The sequence below is a fragment of the Trichosurus vulpecula genome, chromosome 9 (assembly GCF_011100635.1).
Source record: "Trichosurus vulpecula isolate mTriVul1 chromosome 9, mTriVul1.pri, whole genome shotgun sequence".
Lineage (NCBI taxonomy): Eukaryota > Metazoa > Chordata > Mammalia > Diprotodontia > Phalangeridae > Trichosurus > Trichosurus vulpecula.
The window spans coordinates 27397752-27416656 of NC_050581.1; the positions used below are offsets into that span (position 1 = coordinate 27397752).

The window sequence follows — 18905 nt, forward strand, 5'->3', positions numbered from 1 at the left end:
ATTGTTTTTGCTTCCTTTTCATATTCCCAGCCAACTGCTTGACCCTTGAGCTTTTCTTCGGGGTATGATGGCTTGTAGAGTAGAGAGTACTTTGTCCCAAGTTTGAGGGGCTGTGTTTTCAGAGCTATTTCTACACAGCAACCTCTGCCACACCAGTGCTCCTCCTCCCCCAAGAACCACCAACCTAGACTGCTACTCAGATCGTAAGCAGGCTCTGCACTCCTGTTCTGATCTGCCACTTAATTCCTCCCACCAGGTGGGCCTGGGGCCAGAAGTAACTGCAGCTGTAGCTCTGTAAGCAGCCTCAGAGTTGCACCACCTCTGCTGCCCCTGGGGTGGTGGCCGACTGCAAAGTCCTTTCACTCAGTCCTGCAGTTTTTTCCCATTAACCTTCTCTGTTATGTGGTGTTTGTGGGTTGAGAAGTCTGGTAACTGCCACAGCTCACCAATTCAAGGTGCTTCGACCTGTTCTGCCCAGTTCCCAGTCTGGTTGGTCCAGGCATGGCCCATGCTGGGCTCTGCTCTGCTCCCAGTGCTGTGTGATAGACCTTACCCAGCAGCCATCCAGGCTATCCTGGGGTGGAGTCCTGCTTCCCTCTGCTATTCTATGGGTTTCACCATTCTAGAATTTGTTCAGAGTAATTTTTATAGGTGTTTGGAGGGTCCTGGGGGAGAGCTTTAGGCAAGTTCCTGCTTTCCAGCCATTATCTTGGCTCTGCTCTTGATAATAAAGCAGGGTTTCTTAAGTCTGCCAAAGCTTGTGGGCTCTTTTTCAGAATGTCTTTTAAACACATTAAATAAAATGCAATGGGTTACAAAAGAAAATGATTATACTTAAGCACCTTTGTCAAAATATTTAAAGACCAAGTTCATTGACTCCAGGTTTTAGACTTTCCAGAACTTCTGTTTCTCATGATAAATTGTGATATCTCATTTAGCTCTACAAATTATCATCTTGGTAAATTACTTGGTATAACAATAAAACTGTTAATTAATATCATTATTCTTTTTATTATATCACTTCAATACAACCATGACTCACCAAGATCTCAACAATTTCTTTTCTGTTGTTATTCAGTAATACCTGAAATGCCTCTCACTTCAAATTCACTCAGAGTTCTAGTGGTAACATTGTTATGGGAAGCTATGCTTTCCCTACTTGCCACTGTAGCTCTTAAGCCCTGACTGGCATGCTTCACATTTACATTAAACCAGACTCTAAAAAATAAAACATTAAAATAAGCAACATTAACAATAAATTCATAATAATAAATAGCAATAATATATTTATTATTGCCTGAAAACAAGGGAAAATCAGAAATCATCAATACACCATATTCCACACATGAACCTTGGCCATGCCCTTTCACCAAGTACAAAATATCAATGAGGAAGAATGGCATCATGTTTTAGAAATCTAACAGGGGATCATATGAATGTGGACAACTTATGTGCTGAGGAAAACTCACAACACTGGACTTCAGGCTTTGATGACCTTGGTCCTTTTAAACGATATATACTATACAAAGATATTTCTTTCCTAACTGTTCTTCTGTTCTTTAGGCTCTCCTACTGGGAATATTCACTGTTCTTCTACTCTGAAACTGATGGATCAATGGCAAATTCTCTTAACTCAAAATATACCTTAAAAATACTGAGCAAGTGTGGTATTATACTGATATCAGAGAATTGGTAAGCTCCTCATGTTGGCTATCTGGTGATAGATTGGGCAAATAAGTCTAGTCATCTCTTCACACAACAGGACACTGTGACATCTGATCAACTTGAGCCTATACTTAAAGTTAAGCAGCTACAAAGTATATCTTTATCCTCAGCTTTTCCTTCTCAAAGCACAAATACAGAGGAGAGAAACCAGATACTTCTGAATGGTTTCACTTCTCTCATATAAATGATTCTAAAGGGCAATAGCTGAAATTTATTTTGAGTTCAGATCATGTGTAATCTTAAAGCTCCCATCCTTTTCTTTAGCAAATCCCCAAATAATGCTTATCTTCACTCAGTAGGTTTCCAGATATAGCAGCTGTAGTCTCTCTGACAGCTGACTGCTCCTACTAGCATCTTCCCACTCATCTTCTCTTGGTGTCTTAACTAACTAATCCTGATCCTGCTATGTTCTTCAATACTCTCAGTAACAAATCAGAATTTTTAAATATTCAATGACTCATTTTTTCTTATGAATCCAAGTTTCTTTCACTGATAAAATTAACAGATGCTATTTAATCATCACGTAGATTCCAGTTATCTGACTTACTGCATTGTAAGTTTTAACTCCTCCAGAGTCATAAGTAGACATAGCAAATAAGCTGAGGAGTCACAATTCCTTGTAGCTTCAGTCATTTCTCTGTCCTCAAACAGGCCCTCTCAGTTACTTACTTGGTCCTCCTAACATTATATCCTCATATTTTAACAGAAAAACTATTTCTTCATACACAGATTTTAAACTTTTTTTGTATACAAAAGTTTCTTTTCTTCCACTTTTCATCCAAATTGTTCAAAAATAAAAGGGACAATATTTTATATGCTTCATTTGTTGATTTCTCCTTTTTATTATACAAAAGTTCACTTTCTTCCCCAAAAGTCCACATAAGAAAAGGGTAGTACTTTATATAAGGCAAGACATTGATAAAGTATAAAGCCTCCAGTGAAGGGCAACCAGAATGATAAGCTCTCTTAGAGTGGGAAAGAAAAGACTTAAGAGTAATTTAAGAGCTCTCAAGAAGAGGAATTAGACTTTATCTGATTGGCCACAGGAGACTTAGAACTAGAAGTAGGGCATAGAAATCTCAAAGTAAGAAATTTTGGTTTAAATAATGCAGAACTTCCTAACAAGTATAGTTGTCTAAAAGTAAACTGGTTTAGAGGGTAGTAAATTTCTCCTTCTCCAGAAATTAGCATGAAAAAGCTTGATGACTACTTGTCAGTTATGTTGTAGAAGACACTCACCTTTAGAAAGAGACTAGACCATATGATTTGTAGACATCAGCATTTGGCAGGATTTTGGGCCCTTCCAATACTTCAGGGTTGTCTGGACATTCTCAAGTTTGAAAAAGTCTTCCTGAAATAGAATAATTTGAGCTGAACTCATAAATCAGAGATATGATATGGTCAGTGTAGACTAAGCCCTACTATCACCTTCTACTCCTGGGACTCTGAACTTCTACTGATAAATCCTCAGATTATATTTACCTTTTTTAAAAAATGTACTGCAGTAAATAATTTTTTTTTATTTTATAAATTTCTTTATTTATTTTTGTTTACCACGCACGGTTCTACATAGTTTTGAGTTCCAGTTTTTCTCCCCTCCCTCCCCCCTCCCTCCCCAAGACGGCATGAAGTCTCATATAACTGTCATGTATAACTTCTCATTGAATTAATTTATGCACTAGTCAAGTCGTGGAGAAGAATTTTGACCAATGGAATGAATCATGAGAAAGAAGAAACAGAACCAAAAAAAAAAAAACCCAAAAACAAAAACAAAAGAGAAGCAGAAAAGGCGAGCATGTAGTGTGCCTCAGTCTGTATTCAAACTTCGCAGTTCTTTGTCTCGATGAAGATAGCATTCTCCATCGTGAGTCCCCTGGAGTTGACATTGCCCCTTAGGTTGCTGAGAAAAGCGCAGTTTGTCAGGGTTGGTCCTCACGGAATCCATATATCTGTGGCTGTGCACAACGTTCTCCTGGCTCTGCTCCGCTCACTCAGCATTATATCGTGTACGTTTTTCCAGGTTGTTATGAAGTATGCATCATCCCCATTTTTTATGGCACAATAGTATTCCATTACCTTCATGTACCACAGTTTGTTCAGCCATTCCCCAATTGATGGGCATCCCTTTGATTTCCAATTCTTGGCTACCACAAAGAGAGCCGCTATAAATATTCTTGTACATATGGGTCCTTTTCCCGCTTGCGTGATTTCTTTGGGATACAACCCTAGAAGTGGTATTACTGGGTCAAAGGGTATGAACATTTTTATAGCCCTTTGGGCATAGTTCCAAAACACCCTCCAAAATGACTGGATCAGCTCACAACTCCACCAGCAATGTAACAATGTTCCAATTTCCCCACATCCTTTCCAGCATTTATCATTCTCCTGATTTGTTATTTTAGCCAATCTGACAGGAGAGATGTGGTATCTAAGAGTTGTTTTGATTTGCATTTCTCTAATCAGCAGCGATCCAGAGCATTTTTCCATATGCCTGTAGATAGCTTTAATTTCTTCCTCTGAAAACTGCCTGTTCATATCCTTTGACCATTTCTCAATTGGGGAATGGCTTGTATTTCTATATATTTGGCTCAGCTCCCTGTATATTTAGAGATGAGGCCTTTATCAGAGATACTAGTTGCAAAGATTTTCCCCCAATTTTCTGCTTCCCTCCTAATTCTTGTTGCATTGGCTTTTTTTGTACAAAAACGTTTCAATTTGACATAATCAAAATTATCCATTTTGCATTTGGTAATGCTCTCTAACTCTTGTTGGGTCATGAATTCTTTACTTTTCCACAAATCTGATAAGTAAACTATTCCTTGCTTTCCCAAATTACTTAGAGTATCAACTTTTACTCCTAAATCATGAACCCATTTTGACTTTATTTTGGTATATGGTGTAAGATATTGGTCTATGCCCAGTTTTTGCCCTACCATTTTCCAATTTTCCCAACAGTTTTTGTGAAATAGTGAATTATTAGCCCAGAAACTGGCCTCTTTGGGTTTATCAAAGAGTAGATTGCTGAACTTGTTGATTTCACCTATTTGTGTACCTATCCTATTCCACTGATCCACACCCCTGTTTCTTAACCAGTACCAGGCAGTTTTGATGACTGCTGCTGTGTAGTACAGTTTAATATCTGCTGTGGCTAAGCCACCATCTCTAGCATGTCTTTTCATTGATATCCTAGATACTCTAGACCTCTTGTTTTTCCAAATGAATTTTGTTATTATTTTGTCCAGCTCAGTAAAAAAAATTTTTGGTAGTTCGATTGGTATGGCACTGAATAGATAGATTAATTTAGGTAGAATTGTCATTTTTATTATATTAGCTCGGCCTAACCATGAGCAACTGATATTTCTCCATTTATTTAGATCTGATTTTATTCGCGTGAAAAGTGTTTCATAGTTATGTTCATATAGGCCCTGGGTTTGTCTTGGCAAATAGACTCCCAGATATTTTATAGTGCCTTCAGTAACTTTGAATGGTATTTCTCTTTCTATCTCTTGCTGTTGGGCTTTGTCAGTAATGTATAGGAATGCTGAGGATTTATGTGGGTTTATTTTATATCCTGCAACTTTGCTAAAGTTGTTTATTATTTCAAGTAGTTTTTTACTTGATTCTCTAGGATTCTCTAGATAAATCATCATATCATCTGCAAAAAGTGATAATTTAGTTTCTTCTTTTCCTATTCTAATTCCTTCAATTTCTTTTTCTTCTCTTATTGCTACAGCTAATGCTTCCAGTACCAAATTGAATAATAGGGGTGATAATGGACATCCTTGTTTCACCCCTGATCTTATTGGGAATGCATCTAGTTTATCCCCATTACAAATAATGCTTGTTGATGGTTTTAGGTAGATGCTATTTATAATTTTGAGGAAGGTTCCACTTATTCCTATGATTTCTAGTGTTTTTAATAGGAATGGGTGTTGTACTTTGTCAAAGGCTTTTTCTGCGTCTATTGAGATGATCATATGGTTTCTGCTAGTTTTGTTGTTGATATGGTCAATTATGCTAATTGTTTTCCTAATATTGAACCATCCTTGCATTCCTGGAATAAATCCTACCTGGTCATAGTGTATTATTCTCGTAATGAGTTGCTGCAATCTTTTTGCTAATATTTTATTTAAAATTTTTGCATCAATATTCATTAGAGAAATTGGTCTATAATTTTCTTTCTCTGTTTTAACTCTGCCTGGTTTGGGTATTAGTACCATATTTGTGTCATAAAAATAATTTGGTAGGATTCCTTCTTCACCTATTTTCCCAAATAGTCTACAAAGTATTGGAATTAGTTGTTCTTTAAATGTTTGATAGAATTCACATGTAAAACCATCTGGCCCTGGAGATTTTTTCCTAGGGAGTTCGTTGATGGCCTGCTCAATTTCTTTTTCTAATATGGGTTCATTAAGAAATTTCACTTCCTTCTCTGTTAGTCTGGGCAGTTTATATTTTTGTAGATATTCATCCATATCTCTAAGGTTGTCAAATTTATGGGCATACAGTTGGGCAAAATAATTCCTAATTATTGTTTTGATTTCCTCTTCATTAGAGGTGACCTCACCCTTTTCATTTTTTATACTGGTAATTTGATTTTCTTCTTTCTTTTTTTAATCAAATTGGCCAAAGGTTTGTCAATTTTATTGGTTTTTTCATAAAACCAGCTCTTTGTTTTATTTATTAATTCAATAGTTTTATTGGTTTCAATTTTATTAATCTCTCCTTTGATTTTCATTATTTCTAATTTGGTATTTAATTGGGGGTTTTCAATTTGCTCTTTTTCTAGCTTTTTCAGCTGTATGCCCAGATCATTGATCTCCTCTTTCCTTATTTTATTCATGTAGGCATTTAGAGATATAAAACTTCCCCTAAGAACTGCTTTTGCTGCATCCCATAAGTTTTGGTATGTTGTTTCATTATTGTCATTCTCTTGAATGAAATTATTAATTGTTTCTCTGATTTGTTCTTTGGCCCACTCACTCTTTAGAATTAAATTATTTAGTTTCCAATTAGCTTTTAGCTTATTTTTCCATGGTACTTTATTAAAAATGATTCTTATTGCATCATGATCTGAAAAGGATGCATTTACTACTTCTGCTTTTCTGCACTGGATTGTGAGGTTTTTATGCCCTAGTACATGGTCAATTTTTGAGTATGGGCCATGTACTTTTGAGAAGAAAGTATATTCCTTTTTATCCCCGTTCAGTTTTCTCCAGAGGTCTATCATATGTGCCTTTTCTAAAATTCTGTTTACCTCCTTAACTTATTTCTTATTTATTTTGAGGTTAGATTTATCAAGTTCAGAAAGGGGGAGGTTGAGGTCTCCCAATATTATAGTTTTGCTGTCTATTTCTTCCTGTAACTCCCTTAACCTCTCCTCTAAGAAATTTTATGCCTTACCACTTGGTGCATATATGTTAAGCAATGATATTGTTTCATTGTTTATGGTGCCTTTTAGCAGGATATAATGTCCTTCCTTATCTCTTTTAATTAGATCTATCTTTACTTTTGCTTTGTCTGAGATTAGGATTGCTACACCTGCTTTTTTTACTTTAGCTGAGGCACAATATATTTTACTCCAGCCTTTTACCTTAACCCTATGTGTATCCCCCTGTTTCAGATGCGTTTCTTGTAAACAGCATATTGTAGGATTATGGTTTTTAATCCATTCTGCTCCCTGCTTCTGTTTTGTGAGAATGTTCATCCCCTGCACATTCAGGGTTATGATTTCTATCTGTGTCTTTTTCTCCATCCTAATTCCCCCTGTTTATGCTTTTATTTCTCCCTTTCCCCTTCTCCTCCTCAACAAAGTTTTGCTTTTGACCGCCGCTTTCCTCAGTTAACCCTCCCTCTTTATTCCCCTCCCTTATCTAACCGTTACCCACCTGCTACTTCTCCTCTTCCTTCTGCCCTCCCCCCTCCCTTTTTCCCCCCTTTCCCTCCCACTTCCCGTAGGACAAGTTAGATTTCTAAACTTATCAGAGTATGTTATTCCCTTCTTGAACTAGATCAGATGACAGTAAAGCTCAAATACTGCTCTTCTCCTTCCCTTCTTTCCCTCTACTATGATATGCTTTTTTGCCACTTCCTTTGGTGTAATTTACCCTTTTCTACTTCCTCCTTACCACTTCCCTCATAGCCCTCTCTTTATATCTCTTATTTATATTTTATATCTTTACATCGGTTAATTTATACAGGCATTCACAACCTATGTATATGCCTTTCTTTTGTCATATTAGTTGTACCATTCACAAGAATGACTTATATATGTGTGTATATATGTATATATACATATATATATATATATATATATATATACATAAAAAACATACATAAGATGATATAATCCCACTTAAAGATGTAAACAACCTATGCTTATTGGTTAATGAGGTTTGTGGGGTTTTTCCCCCTGGTTACCTTTTTATGTCTCTCTTGAGTTTTGTATTTGGAGATCAAATTTTCCGTTGAGTTCTGGACTTTTCATCAGGAAGGTCTGGAATTCCCTTATTTCATTGAATGTCCATCGCCTTGCCTGGAAAATTATGCTTAGTTTTGCTGGGTAGTTGATCCTTGGTTGTAGTCCCAGCTCCTTTGCCCTTCGGAATATCATATTCCAATTTCTCCTGTCTTTTAATGTGGAAGCTGAGAGATCTTGCGTGATCCTGACTGTAGTTCCACGATATTTGAATTGCTTCTTTTTGGCTGCTTGCAGTATTTTCTCCTTGAGTTTATAGCTCTGAAATTTGGCTATAATATTCCTTGGTGTTTTCAGTTTGGGATCTCTTTCAGGGGGTGATCGGTGAATTCTTTCAATGACTATTTTGCCCTCTGGTTCTAGGACCTCTGGGCAGTTGTCTTTGATAATTTCTTCGAAGATTTTGTCAAGGCTCCTTTTTTCATCGTGGATTTCCGGTAGACCAATAACTCTCAAATTGTCTCTCCTGGATCTATTTTCCAGGTCAGTTGTTTTGCCAATCAGATATTTCACATTTTTTTCTATTTTTTCATTCTTTACGTTTTGTTTTATTACTTCTTGATGCCTCATAGATTCATTAGTTTCCACTTGCTCAAGTCTAATTTTAAATGAGTTAGTGTTTACATTTTGCTTTTGAGCCTCCATTTTCAATTGGTTGATTTCACCTCTCAGGGTGTCATTTTCTCTCTTTAGATTCTGTATCTCCGTAGCCATTTCGCCAATCTTATTCTTTAGGGACTTTTCCATTTTTTCCATGTTTTCTTTTACCTCCCTAATTTGGTTTTTAAAATCCTTCTTTAGCTCTTCCAGCAGTGCTTTTTGGGCTGGAGACCAGTTCATATTAGCTTTTGAGGTATCTGATGTATCTACCGTGTCAATGCCGTCCTCCTCCATATTGATATTTTCATCCTGCCTGTCTCCATAAAAAGAATCTATTGTCCTCGGTTTTTTTTTGTATTCTTCTTCATGTTTGTTGTTTTCCCTTTTCCTGGTGTTACAACGAATTTCTATCTTTGGGCTCTCTGTCCCAGCTTTCTTATTCTGGGGGTTGTGAGTCTAGAATTAAAACCTTCAGTTTCCTGAGGTGTGGGGGAGGGGTCTGGCTCCCTGGCATCTCACTCCCTGTGGGTGCTCTCCAGCACTTGCTTTTCAGCAATGGTCTCAGCTGTTTGTTGTTTGAGCTGATGTCTGGCACTTCCCCTGGGGGAGCAAGGTTACATTTGGGCTCCTGGCGTTGACCCCTGCTTCTAGTATTTGTCCTGTGAGGCCCCACTACTCTCTCCTCTGTTTCAGTTCTCCCTTTTATTTTTTTTCCCCGAGGAATTCTCTGGGTGGGGAGGGGAGGGATTAGAGCCGTTTACCTGGCCATTGAGTCTTCTGGAAGTTCAAGAAGCCGAGTTCTTGGGTTTTGCAAGCGTCAGGAGTGGGTGTTTTCACGGCGGGTGGCGTTGCGCTGCCTCTCGTTGCTCCCACAGACTGCCGTCCTGTGTTGGGAGTCCTGGGGATCTCTGCCGGTTTCGGGCGCCCAGCTTTCTCCCAGCCCGTCTTCCACGTGGATTTCTCGGCCAGCCGCTTCCGCCTTGGTCTGGAGCAGCTCCGCACGGAGCACTCTCCGAGCCTGCAGGATCGTTCCTCCGGCCTTTCAGACTCTCCCGGCTCGGAAATTTGCCCCACGCAGACTGCTGGCGGTTTCTGACTCTCTCAAATCTGCTCAAATTCACTTTTTTATAGGAATCTGACAGACCTTGTGAGAGAGCTCCGGTAAGACGCTGCCTTCATGCGGCCATCTTGGCTCCGCCCCCCTCTGCAGTAAATTATTGATTCATATTGTGCTTTTTGTCTACTAAAATTTCCAGATCTGTTTTCCCACAAAATAATTCCTGTCTATTCACATCTCTCTCATCCCATACAAATAGAGTGGGACTTTTTAACCAAATTAAGTCCTTTACACTTATTCATATTAAATATAATCTTGTGAAATCCAACTCCTCATTCCCACTTGTAGAAAAATTACTGGATCATTGTATTATAATATAATATTTTAGCTAGCTCTATCAGCTTCTTGTTATTCATTAACTTAATAACCATGCCACCTGTACTGTCATCCAAGTCTGGTAAAAACGTTGAGTAACCAATGACAGCTTCTTGGAACACAACTAGAAAACTCCAGTAAAGTCAAACTGGTTCTGATTTTTCAAGTAAGTTTCTACATCCCCCCAAATCTCCTTCTATCCTATCCACTTATGTCCATTGTGACAACAGGGTTAAACTTAGGTTATACTATTTCAGGTGAGTAAACTTGTTGAAAAAGTAAATGAGACCATGAACTATTCTTGATGAATGTATGCTGGTTATCACTGTGCCCTATTTGTAAATGCTCCCAAGTCATCAAATGCCAGGATATGTCTGAAAATTTTTCAAGGGATCAAAATCAAACTCACTGGACTCCTTTATAATAAAAAAACAGTACAACAAGATTTGCCTCTACTCTTCATAATTTTTTGAAAAATAATGACAAAGTTTCTATAATACAAATCTCTAGAATTATTCATGCTCATAGGATCATAAATCTAGTCCAGGGCTTCTTAAACTTTTTCTACTAGTAAAGCTTTTTCGCCCTAGAATTTTTTAAGTGATCCCAGATATATAGGCATATAAAATAGGTACATAAATCAAACATTTATTCACACTAAATCATAAAGAAATTTATTTTAAAACAATTCTTTAGTATACATATAATTTTACCATTTATTCATGCTAATGAGATGGATGTGCTTGTTTATTTTTACATAAAGAATTAAATCTTGACAGAATATCTGATAATGCATGATATAGAGCATCTGCAACATTTTTGAGAGGATTGATATTTTGACTTTATAATTGTCAATGCTGAGAAGCTGCTTAGCATAAATATGTAATACAAAATGGTACAAGTATGTTTAAGGCCATTTCTGAAATTGTTGGAAATTCTGTCCTAATACCAAGCCAAAATTCATTTAATAACTTTGTATGCACAATAAAAATACTGCAAGTCTTGAATCTAAGCTGAGGTGTTTCTGGCAACATTCATTGGTGCTGTGTGGCATAACAACTTGTATAGTGCAAAGTGCTCATGTTGTGTGTTCAGAACCAAGGCTGCAGTGAAGTTGTGCAATGTGCTTCACAACTGCTTCCAGAAACACCTTGGATTCATTAAGCATTTGATTTTGAATTAATTTTTGATTATTGTGCATTCAGAAACCTTTTGCTGTTGCCAAATTTTTCATTACTCCCACATTTGGTTATGTGACCCATTTGGGGTCATGATCCACAGTTCAAGAAGAACTGAATTCTGGTCAACTGCCTCATGATTTGGGAAGCTATGGAGGAGAGACTGATGTGGGGAAGGACTGAAAGTTGGGAGTCCAAATAAGAGGCTATTGAAGTCCAAGGGAAAGGGGCTGAGGGACTAAACATGAGTGTAGTGAGATATATTGAAAAACACTATGCAGGTAGAATCAATAAGACTTTGCTTTGGATTATATATAAGGAGATTTAAAAGAAAAGGGATTTGTAAATGATTAACTTCTTATGAACTTGGGGAACTTGATACATGTAAGAACTAATAAGGAAGTAAAGTAAATCAGAAAAATGGTTCAGCTTAGGGGAGAAGATAACGACTTTCAATTCAGAAATCTTGAGTTTGAGATGCCTATGTGGTATGGACTTGGATATGTCTAATAGGAAATTGATAATGAAGTACTAGATTGGAGGAAATAAATTAAATATATTTATATATTTAATTATATATTCAATATATTGATAATTTTCATTCATATTTCTATAACATAAATATATGCATGCATATGCACATATGCACATATATGTAAATACTCTGAGTCACCTGCATGGAGATGATAATTGAGTCTATGGAAACTGATGAAATAAGAGAGAAGGTGCAGAAAGATAAAGATTAGCTAAGACAGAATTTAGGAGGACATTCACAGTTACAAAGCTAATTCATGTAAGGAGACCAAAAAATAACAATCAGACAAGTAAAGAGAACCAGAGAGACAATATTATGAAAAATAGGGAAGGAGAGACTCTCCAGAGGGAGGGGATGGTCAGTGGTACAAAATATTTCATAGATTTCAAGTAAGATAATGACTGAGATAAACCATCAAATGTAGCAATTAAGGGATCATTGGGAACTTTAAAGAGAGCAAATTAATTTCAGTGATGAAGTTTAAAGTCAGCTTATAGCGAATTTAGTCAGCTGGTGGAGAAGTAGAATGAAAAGAAATTTCCCCCAATAAGCTATATCTACATAATGCCAATAAATTTTTAAAAACAAAAATCTAGTCAAACAGCAGTCATGTTTGAATGGCAAGATGACATAGCAGAAAAGACATAGGGCTTTGATTCAGGAATACTTGGGTACACAAATTCTACCTCTTATAGTTATTACCTGTATGATCCTGGTCAAGTCACTTAATTTCATGTACTGAATCTATAAAATAAGGGGTCTGGGCTCAACAGACTCTAAGGGCCCTTCCAACATTAAGTCTATTATCCTAGATATTCCAGGAATAGAGGATGACCTGTTCAATGTCAGGGAAGCTGGAGTTGGAATGTTGACTTCTGAGAATAGAAAGTAGGCCAATTTGATTGGAATGTAGCATGCACAAAGAAGAGGAATGCACAGTAATTCTTGTAAGGCAGTCTCAAGCCAGAATGGGAAGGCTTTTAAATGCCAACTTGAGAAGTTTGTGTTTGTCTAAGAGGCAACAGGGAGAGCTTTTAGTATGGAGCCCAGTTAGGCTCATGGAGTTCATTTGACTAAATCTGTGGCTTATGACCAATTCTAAAAAATGATTATGGACAGTTTCTAATTTCCTTTTTCTAACTGGAGGAAAGCAAAGTAAAATGGTTTGGTTTTGGTCTCTTTGTTTTCTTCTGTCCTGGTGATTTCATCAGTTTGGGGAAATTCCAATATGGTAACTAATTCAAATGATGCCAGTGTTAACTCATCTGTAATTTATAGTTTTCAAGAGTTGAACAGAAAACTGAGAGAAAAAGTGACTTGTCCCTAGACACACAGCCACTAAGTATTAGTGACAGTACTTGTACCCAGGTCCCCAAGGATGCCCCTTCATCCAAAATGCCACTCTCTCTCTCTAGTTCATGTAAGAAAAAAAGAGAAACTTGATGCAGGTAAAACAAAATTAAAAACATAAAATCCTGGATTTAGGACCAGAAGTTCTGGGTTCATTCCCAACTCTTGTATTTCTTACCTATGTGACTTTAGGTAAGTCTCTTAGCTTAGCTGGGCCTTAATTTCCTCATTGTTGTATTGAAGGAATTGGGTTAGATGTTGGTTAAAGTCCTTTCTTAGCACTAAGACTCTGATCCTTTGAACCCTCAAAGTTTTCTCGGAAAAAAAGGTTATAATCTACTTGAATTTTTGAATCTACAAAGATTTTTGAATCCTTGGCAAGTCACTGCATATGTTGCCTGTTCTCTTAGTTTTTAAAGCATAAGTTTTTTAGGCATGTTTATTTATTTTCTTAACTATTTTTCAATTTAGAGAATCTTTTTTTTTCTCCCTCTTACAAAAAAGAAAAATCTTATATAAAAAATGGACAGTCAAGCAAAGCACTGTTACTCATTGGCCATCTCCAGAAATATATGTGCACTTTACGATTTCTCATGGTACAATAACATTCCATTATATTCATATGTCATGAATTGTTTAGTCATTTCCTAATAGGTAGGTAGCCTTCTTAGTTTCTCTTGGGGTTATACAGGGTAAGATCTTAATACAGGAAGAGACCTAGGAATTAATCTTCTCAAATTCTCTAATTTGTTAAATGAGGAAACCGAGGCCTAATAAAATGAAATAATTTGACCATAATCAAACAGGTAGTAAAGCAGAGAGAGCCTGGCTTCTAAAGCAGGTTTTATTATTCAAAATCCACTATTCTTCCACTTTTACCTCTCTCCCAAGCTGCTCCTTTCTGATTTGGGGAACTTCCTTTCAAGTTAGTAAGAAAAGTATCCATGGCATATAGCTATCAACTTTAGAAAGAAACATGAAATAATAATTTAGCATGAATGTGGAATTTGTTTTCAGACAGAAACCAGAGAAATCTGTTTTATAATGACAAAATAGTGTGTTGGGGAACATCATGAATAAAATATATAATATTATATTCATGCTGCATCAAACTACCCTGGTTTTTGCACAAATAATTATAAATTTTATCCATGGAGAAAAACCGTGTTAGAATATCAATATTAGGACTGAGGCCAACAAGGTTTTTGGGAGAAGAAGCAAAAAAGAATTGTACTTTCTCCTCAGTTAAGTGACAGAAAGTACTGAACTTTCATGCAGAAGTAATGAAAATTTGCATTGGCAGATTATACATAATATTAAATCTTGAGTTTGATGGACTACACTTCTAAGTGTCTGAAATATGCCAGATGATGGAATGGGTTTCTTACATGGAATAAATAATGTGTTTTATTAAATCCATTCTTTTTTTTTTTTTTTTGCTTACAAGATAAAATCTGGTATCTGACAAAATTAAATTGCATCCACAGCCCACACATTAGCATAAGGTGGATTTGCCAACCTACCTGCCTTTTGTACCTGGAATAATGTAAGCTGTAAGGAATAAAAGTATGCATAGAGCTTTTCAACACTAATTCTCTAGTGCTTTCCTCCAGGAGTTAAGACAATAAAACAGATTTTTCCCTGGAAGAGAGGTAGATGGAGGCTGATTCAGCTGTTGTAACATCCCCTTTCACTTGTTAATTTTAATACCACACAAAAATTTATAGTTTTCCTAAAGTCCTTTACTTTCTATAGAATCCACTGTGTAGATACTTTATATCCACATCCTTACCACACAAATCAGCATGTTAAATCATGCCCAAAAAAGTTTATCAAAGAAAGACAGCATATAGAAGAATATTTTTAAAGCTAAAAGAAATCTTGAAAATCACAGTCTCACTCATTTTACAAAGGAAGAAACTTGAAGAAGTAAAAGTTTTATCAAAGAAAGCATATAGAACAATATTTTTAAAGCTAGAAGCAATCTTAGAAATCAGTCTCAACTCACTTTACAAAGGGAAAAAGGGACTTGAAGAAGTAGAGGTCCTGTATATTAACCACTTTAAGTTTTATTTTTATTGATGCCATTTGTTTTGATACAACAATCATTTCCCAACAAACAAACCCTCACCATTGTACCTTACTCTTAAATTTTAAAAGAAGCAAAACTCACACTCTACAAATATAGTTAAGCAAAGCAAGCTTACAATGATTCAGACTAAAGACTAACTATTCAAGATTGTGTTTTTGTCAGTTTAATATGTAACCAAGAAAGAAAAGAAGCATTCTTTAACTTTAATCACACACACACACACACACACACATAATCAATATTGCATTTAATCTGAGCTGTTACCTTTTAGTGTTATCTTCGTTTAAACTTTTAATCATAATGAATTGATAACTAGGTGGCATGAGGGATAGAGGTTCAAGCCTGAGGTCAAGAAGATCCATCTTTCTGAACTCAAATCTGGACTCAGAAACTAACTAGCTATGTGACCCTGCGTAAGTCACTTAACCCTGTTTGCTTCAGTTTCCTCATGTGTAAAATGAACTAGAGAATGTAATGGCAAACCACTCCAGTATTTTTGCCAAGAAAATCCCAAATGGGGTCACAAGATATTGGACAAAAAGAACTGGACTGAACAACAATAACAAAATCATGATGCATACAGTGTTTTTGGTTCTTTTAGCTCTTTACCCCACATCAGTTCTTACAGGTTTTCCTATTTTTTCTGAAGTGTTTATATTTGTAATTCTTATATGTTCAATTAAGCTAGGTTAGGTTCAGTTTCAGATTTGCATTGGCAATAAGACACACTCCCAACAGAACAAAATTTTTATTGAAAGACAGGGGAAATACTCTATTAACCCCACAACCACATTATTTAACAATACCTACTACACAGTTAATGCAGTGACAAAGACAGAGACACAGACACACAGAGGCACCACCTGTTCAGAGGAAACCACCCCCCTCCAAGGTTTCTCCAAGCTGGGGAATCCCTCTCCTTTCTACGAACGCAGTGACAATGACAAAAGATGCACACACAACACACAACATACACTTCACATTCAGCACCTGCTCCCAAGGCTTTTCCTAAGCTGAAGAACCCCTTTTTTTTTACAGCTACCTTGGTTTGTCCTTCTGAAAGTAGTCCCAGGCAAAGCATCCTTTCCATGGGTGAGCTTCCAATGTGCCTGTTCCATGTGGTGACTTTTATAGGGCCCTGAACAAAGAAAGTTTTTCCCGCCAGAGAGGGGAACCACCCTCTCCCCCCCCCATTCCTAAGAACCGACCAGGTTAAAGTTTATCCAGCGGGAGAGGAGTTATTTCCTATCCTTTGTCTTAAGAGTTTCCTGTTCTTTGTTCAGGTCTGTCAGTCTCCAAGTTGGAGACTCCAAAGGTTTGAAAAAGGGGGCAGGGAGCTTGACACACACGTGCTGGGCTTACACTGCAATATGGAGGATCTTCTCTAATGATTTATCATTCACTGTCATAACACTATACTCTATTATATTTTACATCATAATCTGTTCATCCATTCCCTAATTCTCAGGCACATAGCTTGTTTTCAGCTTTTCTCATTTACAAACAAGGCTCCAGCAGATATTTTGGTACACACAGAAGCTTTCTGCCATTGATCCTTTGGCACATAAACCCAGTGGTGAGATTTCAGGATGAGTGAATTATTAATTTTTCATGTATAATTCCAAAATATTTAACCAGAACAATTGAAGTAATTTAGAGCACCACCAGCTGTGAACAATGTTGATATTTTCTCACAACCATTTCCAACAATAACTTTTTCTATTTTGTATCATTACCACCAATTTAATGGGTAGGAAAAAAATACATCAGATTTGTTTTTATTTGCATTTCTCTACTTATTAAAATTTAAATACTTTGAAATATAGTTGTTGATAATTGGCATGTCTCCTTTTGAAACTCTTTATAACCTTTGGCCACTTTTCTTTTGGCTAATAGACCTTGGATATTTTTACCGATTACTTATTGAATTGAGGGAATATTTTATTAGAGATCATTCATCTAAAGATATTTGCCCATTCTACATCCTTTCTTCTTCTGAGTCTACTGGCCTGATTTTATGAGTATAAAAATTAAAAAAAATAAAGTAATTGATATTGGCTATTTTGTGTTAATATTCTTCACTTTTATTGGCTATGGCTATTTTCTCTATCTGGAGCAGTGAAAGATATCATTTTATATTCATCCTTTTTATGTACAAAATAAATAAGACAACAATTAATTTCCTCCACTACAAAAATGCCTAAAATAGAATATTCATAATTATTAACAATTGCTCAGAACATGATGTAGTAAGCCAATGTATAGTATTCTTTACCAGAACGTTGTATATATGCCATGACACAAAATTTATGGTATTCTATTTTCATTTTATTTGATCACCTCACCAAAGATCTTTAACTGCCCATTAGCTAGGTGCATGTCATTTATCGTAATGTTACTTGTTACATTCTCCTCTAAAAAACAAACAAATATCATGGTAAAAAGAAGCATATCCTACTTGGTAACCAGCATTAGATCCACAAATTTATGAGTTCTCAAGATAGCTGCCAGTGTTAAAGAAAATCCATCTCAGCATTGCTATTTGATCACTTGTGCTCAGGGCAAGAAAAAGAAAACAGAAAAGGTGTGAGATGCTGTCTCACCTAAGGCTCACTTAAAAAAAATATTTCCTCACCCCAGACAAGGAAGAGAGAAGATAGATCAAGAAACCAGAGAGTGGGCATTGAAGAAGTTTGCATGTTTGTTATTGCCTCTGCTTTACTTAGGGCTTAATTTGTTCTGTAACTGCAACAACCTGATGAAGACCTTAGCGTTGGTGAAGAATTTATCTCCAAGAGACCTAAAAAAGACAATGACATACCTTATCTCCCTTTCCCTGATCTCTCAGACTCAAAAGGTCCAATCTGAGCTCCCACCATTCCTGCCAGGTCAAATCAATAACTTGCTGCCTCAGGATGGGAATAAAACACTTAATTCAGAACCTAAATTTCTCTGAAACTGACATGGCTATGCTCTGAAACTTTTGTATACCTACAAAATTTATCTCAAAAACCCTGAGACATCCTTCTCCTATTTATTGTTATTTATGTTATTAATACTTATCATTAATAATAACATTGTTATATTTTATAACCAATAATAATGCTAGATAATTATGGATTTATTTTCTATCCTGCTACTTTGCTGAAGCTATTTTTTCTTTTGCATTGGCTTTCCTCCATGCTTGAAACCTATGTTATTCTCACTGCTCCTCAGAATGACTTATACAGAAAAAAAATTACATACATAATTCCATACGATTTGTATTTCCTTTGTAAACATATCTATTGCATTTTGTAGAATTAATATTATTCTGATAAGGGGTCCATATGTTTCACTAGATTGTCAATGCAGTCCACTAAAAATAAATATATAAAAGTTAAGAACCACTGCACTCCATCTTATTCAGAAGATCTGTTTACTTGGTTGAATATATCAATAGAAGGTAAACTTTTTAGATCAGGGCCTATTTTTCTTTTCTGTATTGATCATCAGCACCTAGCCCAGTAGTCTTA

At 36.3% G+C, this 18905-nt stretch overlaps 1 pseudogene; it reads right to left on the reverse strand.

The window, feature by feature from the left end:
• Positions 1-18905, reverse strand: part of LOC118832059 — a 112289-nt pseudogene that overhangs the window by 66455 nt on the left and 26929 nt on the right.